This window comes from Varanus komodoensis, unplaced genomic scaffold, assembly GCF_004798865.1.
Source record: "Varanus komodoensis strain SLA01 unplaced genomic scaffold, ASM479886v1 scaffold5, whole genome shotgun sequence".
Taxonomy (NCBI): Eukaryota; Metazoa; Chordata; class Lepidosauria; order Squamata; family Varanidae; genus Varanus; species Varanus komodoensis.
The window spans coordinates 11,724,882-11,731,197 of record NW_025336087.1 but is presented as its reverse complement, the minus strand read 5'-3'; the positions used below and the strand labels follow the sequence as shown (position 1 = coordinate 11,731,197).

The following is a 6,316-nucleotide window of genomic DNA, read 5'->3' as shown; positions in this document are numbered from 1 at the left end:
CAAAGACGAAAAGTCACACCTAACCCCGCGTCGTGTCGCCGCGCCGTCCCTGAGGGTGGGGGCCGCAGTGTCTGTTGAGCTAGGCGGAACGATGCGAGTGTCGAGCGATCGATCGCGCCCTGTTTCGTGCGAGAAGCCCCTAAGCGTCCCTTGCGCGTGGTATCTGTTCCTGGAGGAGGTGGAAGGCGTGAGAGGTCCAGTTAGGATGGGCGCTTGTTATGTGGCAGAGGCGCCAGAGCCTTCCACGGCTCCGTAGAAGGCGGAAATCAACCAGGCAGCTTTTTTCATCGATGTGTCCCCATGCCAAGGAAACCTTTCCCTTGTTTTCTGCCTGTCCTACAGCTGCTCAAGGTACAGAGCAAAGGTGTCTCTTTAAAACGAGAGGTGGGAGCCCTGCTGAAACGAAACATGTCGTGAGCTGTGCTGTAATTGTAAATATATATATTGCGTGTAGGCGCAATCCTAGGCAAGTTTAAACAGAAAAGAGCCCCTTTGCCCTCTCTAAATCTGTCTAGGATTGTGTCTGTATAGGCTTTAAGAAAGTAGATCATCTTATACGAAGAAGGGTTAAACGTAATTTTGAGGGACCTGACAAGACAGATGAGAAGAAAGATCACAGGTTGCCCAATTTGTTTCCCTCATCTCCCTGCATCAAGCCTTTCCATCGTACATCAGAGGGCTTGCTTCCAGACCAGTCAAAAGAGTTTGTGCAACTTTTCTTGCTGTATATTTGAAGGAACATCTTCCATATACACCTGCCCAAGCTATAAGATCTTCCCCTGCGGTCCTTCTTTGGGAGCCCTCTCTGAAGGAGGTTAGAAGAGTGACTGGGGAAAGGCCTTTTCTGTGGTAGTGCCCCAGCTATGAAACCTGCTTTCCAAAAAGTTGTGCCAGGCACCGATGCTTTAGTCATTTCAATGCCAGGGTAAAACTTTTTTTATTCATCCAGTATTTTAAGGGTTAATTTTTTATCATATACTGGAATCATTTTATTGTACATTTTTATATATTGGATTTTTATTTTAATGTGCTGTTATGTGTATGGTTTGTAAGCCATCTTGAGATCTATTTCAGATAAAGATGGGATAGAAATGTTTTAAATAACTAAACATATTTTGTGGGAAGTAAAAAAGAGGAAGAGGGTGCTAGCTGTAGTGAAGACAGATGAGTGAAGCACCCTTGGACAGTGTTTCCTAAAGTACCAGCTGAGTGCACAACAGCTTTGCTCATACAGGGAAGGTGAGGGATGAGCAGAGTGCAGTGGCTCGTGCATCTAAGTCAACTGAGTCCTGTTATCAGGACTTAGTCTGCATTGTCAGACATGAGTGAAGTGCACCATCAGTTTCATTTATACCTTTCCTTCCCCCATCAGAGGATATTTAGGGTGGACAAAGCCCTTTGGATGAAGAGGCCCATCCCTTGCTCTCTTGGCACATTTATCACAGACTTATCACACACTTACGTTCCTCAAGCGCCTTGATGTCTCCAGGCTAAAGAGGTGGAGCATGAGGAAGGGCCTACACAGGGAACCTAAACCTCTGTGGACCAGGTGGGAAACTTCCAGGGACAAGGTTAGGTGTGTGGCCTGGCTGCTCTCTCTCTCTGGTCATGTAGATGGCTGAGTTTGGTTACAGTCCTTTTCAGCCAACATTTTAAATACGTAGATGTTGACGGTGAACATGGAATGTGACTTTGGTGCAGGACCTGCAGATGTAGTCCTGCTCTGCCAACCACAGAGCCATGGGTCACCACAACCCAATACAACCCATGGCTTTTTAACTACAAAAGGACCATTAAGAGAAACTATGATTTGTTGTTAGGTTGTGAATGGAAGGTTGTTACCATCATTTACTATCTCAGCTTGGTTCAGACAACATAACCCATGTTTCAACAACAATGCATGGTTCAGCAAAAAAAAACCCATGCTTAGTCCTTGAAGCCAGTAACTAAGAGTATGTGAACACCTCTTAGGTAACTGCCTTTCAGCTTAACATACCCATGCTCACCTCACTATTTCAACTCCAGCTAAAGGTATAGATGAAGGTAAAAGAAAATGGAATGAGTTTTATCTACCAAGTCTAGTAGCAAATTGCCTTGAACCAGCAGTTCAGGACTTTTAAAAATTACAGTTCAGTAATTCTGCCATAACCATGGAGAAGTGGCATGGGCTTCAGAAAATGCAAAATGAATATGTACCATGGCTTCATGGGGACAGATCACCAGGGAACAGATGGAAAGGCAGGAAATGACCAGTGTTGGCTATCCCTGAACTATATAAGTGATTACCTTACCACAGGCCAGAACCTACATATTGCAGAAAATTTTACACTCTCAACCAGCTGTCACAATCACAGAATTACAAATCTAGAAAAACATCCATTTTTACTTGTAAACAACATTTATAAATTCTCAATGCACCCTGAGACAAATGAAAGAGGTAACTGCATATAGTGTACTTTGAAGGCACGTATTCTCAAAGCAAGTTTATTGTATGCCGCACTGCCACATGAAGACCTTTCATTGGATAAAAGATAAATGGAGGTGGATGCTGTTCTTTTCCAGAGTGATTTTAGTATGGATGTTTTGCATCCCCTGCCCTAGCCGCTAGTCTGAAAAGCCAGGCTAGATCTCAAATGACTGGAAGCTATCCAGGCTGCGTCTGCTTCTTTATACAGGTGGGCAGATGGAATGCTTCCTAAAATATTCCCTGGATATTCCCTTTTCAAAGAAAAGACAATCCAGTATAGGCATGCTTGGGACATTTTGCCCTTACATTTTTTTAACATAAGATTTTGTACCTATTCAAGGAAAAAAGGGTTTTCACAGATAAAAACTCTTGGATACAAGAGATGCATTCTCTGCATATTTTGAGTCCAACACAGGATTTCAAATTAGAGCAGGTTGTTAATAAACTTACCATAACCATATTTCCTAGCAAAAATAACAGCAGAATCTTACGGTGCAATCTACAGCAAGCCATGCTGGGAGTTATAACTTTTCTGTTTAAACATGCATAAAATTGTGCCCAAAATATTATGTCCTAGCCATAGATCTGCTTCTGGTAATTATATATAGTATAGCTGCTCCCCAAATGCCTTGAGTAATATTCTGTTGATTGGCATTTATATGGAGGAATGGAACCTAGTGCACTGGCATTTTCTACTGATGTGTGTACATTTACAGATTGGAGAACTGTGGATGCCCACTTCAGAGTTTTAGCTTCTAATTTGGTATTTGCTCAGAGCACCCCCAAAAGTTTTTAAATATTAAAAATTTGGACTCTCAAGCTTATACTTAGATACCAAGTGGTAAAGACTGTTGCCACAGTAAAAAAAAAGAAATGAAAGGTGGCTTTCAAGCAAAGCTTTTCTTCCATCCCCTGGGTTTAAAGAAAATTGCTATTTATAGGAGAGCTCTTAATGCAAATTAGCTAAAAGGCGATTTTGCTCGTATACGTCTTAGTGATTTAATTGAGCCCTTTTTTGTGTCACTGTTTTTGTATTCTAGGGAGAAGTTGTAGATTGCTTAATGGGAGCCAGGAGACATGCTATAGTAAAAAATTCAACTGATCTCTTCCACAGTATCTCTAATAGCTTTTCATTCATAATTAGAGTAGTTCTAACAAGTATTTTCGTGATGACAGAAAAATACCATATATTATCCATTGCCTCATTCCAGCGCATGCTTTTTAGCTAATGGCTTATTGGCATCAACCAGAGCCAACAGTGAAATATTTAAAAGGTCTACTGTCTCTGTCTTTGTTTTCTCACCACATTATTCATAAAACTTTGATTAATAATATGAATATCTTCATATATTCATATACTGTGTGATTTGTGCAGTTTAGAGCAGTATACTTGTGGCAGTCTGAAAGGCTTTTGGATCTGGGTTCAAAGCAAATAATGCCAAAGCAGAGTAGCTGTGATATTCCTGTGCACCCCCAGATGGCATTATAACCTTGTTTTTCTAATGTGTTTGTTTATAATGGGAACCTTGTTCCTTTGATTTAGGAATAATTTTTCTTCATCTTCCTGGTGGAGTTGAACAAAGGAATCACAGCCACACTCTCTTCTGTTTATTTTTAAGGCATCCAATTTGTACACATCTCTGGTACTCCAGTGCAATGGTTGGGAACTCATCCATGGGAGATGAAATCATGTCCCTTAACTGTATTTGGCATATTAAAGTCCATGGAATAATGAGGGCCTTTAGCAACTCTTCAGCAAAAAGCACCATTCGGATTTTAAAGATCATAACTATAGTCAGATTAGTTACATTCCAACAGCTTTATGAGAAAAGTGTGAATTCAATTATGACTAAGGTTTTATTGCACATGAATATTAAACTGATGCTATGTTATAATGGGATCCATATAGGATTATTGTGTATTGGCCAACTGAATATTAAAGGGGCGTGGGGGGAGTGGAACAGGACTGTTCATGTTACCATGGAAAATGTCAGTTCTTTCAAAGTAAAAATGTTTCCCTCTCTTTCTTTAGTCTTCTTTTTTGCACATGGTAGAATGAATTAATTTCAATTACAAATTCAAACTCTGCCATTTTCAGTCATAAAATAAGGTCTAAGAATAGGGCTTGGGTAAGGCCTCTCTGTCCAAGGCCCCGGAGAATTATGGCTACTAATCAAAATAGGCAGTACTGGTAGTACCAGTGTGAGTGTATATGGATCAGGCAGCAGAATCTATAGATGGCAGATTACTATAAACTCTTAAATTCAGTGATACAAGCAGGACTAAATATGGTAGCCATGGAGCCTCTTTCACAGAGGAGAGTTCCCTATTTAAAGAGCTACCAGAAGACCATCCTCAATTTGAAGGCATCCTCTATTTGAAGGGCTGTTCTAACTCCAGTTTAAAGATAATGAACCATAAGAACAGTTGCCCATCAACAGCACGTGGGCAGCATGCCAAATTGGTGAGCACTCAGGTCACCTGGTCACTGTCTAGTCAGATATCTTCTTCCATAGAAGACTGTCTTCTGTTTGGAGGGCTCTCCAGTCCAGTTCCAGTTTAAATAAGATATTGAATTATAAGCAGACTGAAAAGGAGGCACATGGATCACCAACTCATCATCTGTAGAATGGTGACTTACCATAATTCTGTTTAAATTATAATAATTATACATTTTCTTCTATACTATAAATTAGCACATGCAAATCAGTGTCCCCTTTTGACCTTTTTGTAATGCATGTCCTCTGTTTTAGTAATTCATGAGTGGCAACACTAGACCTGTACCAAAAACATTGAACGCTCCTGTCCAGGAGTCCCATCAGGCAACCATGGCTACTTCATGCCATCTTCCTTCCCTTCTTCCTATGCCCCATCCCAGCAGTCAGCTAGCATTTCATTGCCACTGGGCATGCTCAGTCCTCATTGGGGATCCTCCCCATTAGGGTTTTTTGAACTTGGGAATACATAATAGAGCCAATGTATGCTTTCCCTGTCACCCTGCCATACAGCAGAGGTCTTGGGGCTGAACCTGGCAAATCTCTGTCTTTTGCGTTTGGTTGCAGCCCCTGCCAGGGCTACTGCCCCTGACCTGACTTAGCTAGTAACTGCTGAAGTTACTCCTCTATCACTGTTAAGTTACAAAGGAGGTCTTGCAATATATGAGACAGTAAAGACAAAATCTAGGAACTTTCAGCACATACTCAAAATAATGAAATAGAGGTTACCCAAATTCTGCCATCACCACTCTTCTCCTGAGCTTAATTATGGTTAACAAGGATAACTAAACTGTGATCAAATTACATTTTCCCCGCCCTGCAACACAAACTTACAGGTAAGGTGAGGATTCTAATCAGTGCCATACTGATACTTTGAATGTGGTATGAGAGATCCAGAATACAAAAAGACAGTGGACAAGGACACAGAGCAAGCTGGATAGGAGTACAGTTGTCCCAATCTGCAGTACAAGTGCAGAACCTCAGTTCTGTGGCCAAATCCAGCTTGACCAGAGTCCCAGTTTGGCTGGCACCACTCTCTTTCCTCCATTGCCATTCTCCTGTTAGGGCTTCAGTATTGTTGTTGTTGTTAGTCACGAAGTCGTGTCCGACCCATCGCGACCCCATGGACAACATTCCTCCAGGCCTTCCTGTCCTCCACCATCCCCCAGAGTCCACTTAAGCTCACACCAACTGCTTCAGTGACTCCATCTAGCCACCTCATCCTCTGCCATCCCCTTCTTCTTTTGCCCTCCATTGTTCCCAGAATTAGGCTCTTCTCCAGGGAGTCCTTCCTTCTCATTAGGTGGCCAAAGTATTTGAGTTTCATCTTCAGTATCTGGCCTTCTAAAGAGCA

General features: G+C 41.7%; 1 long non-coding RNA gene across 1 annotated transcript in view; it reads left to right on the top strand.

Moving 5' to 3' along the window:
- Positions 1 to 67: 67 nt before the first annotated feature.
- LOC123031437 overlaps positions 68 to 6,316 on the top strand; it is a 12,732-nt gene continuing 6,483 nt past the window's right edge. The window contains exon 1 of the long non-coding RNA XR_006416299.1: positions 68 to 351. This is a non-coding gene — a long non-coding RNA (uncharacterized LOC123031437). The remainder of the gene's footprint in view (positions 352 to 6,316) is intronic.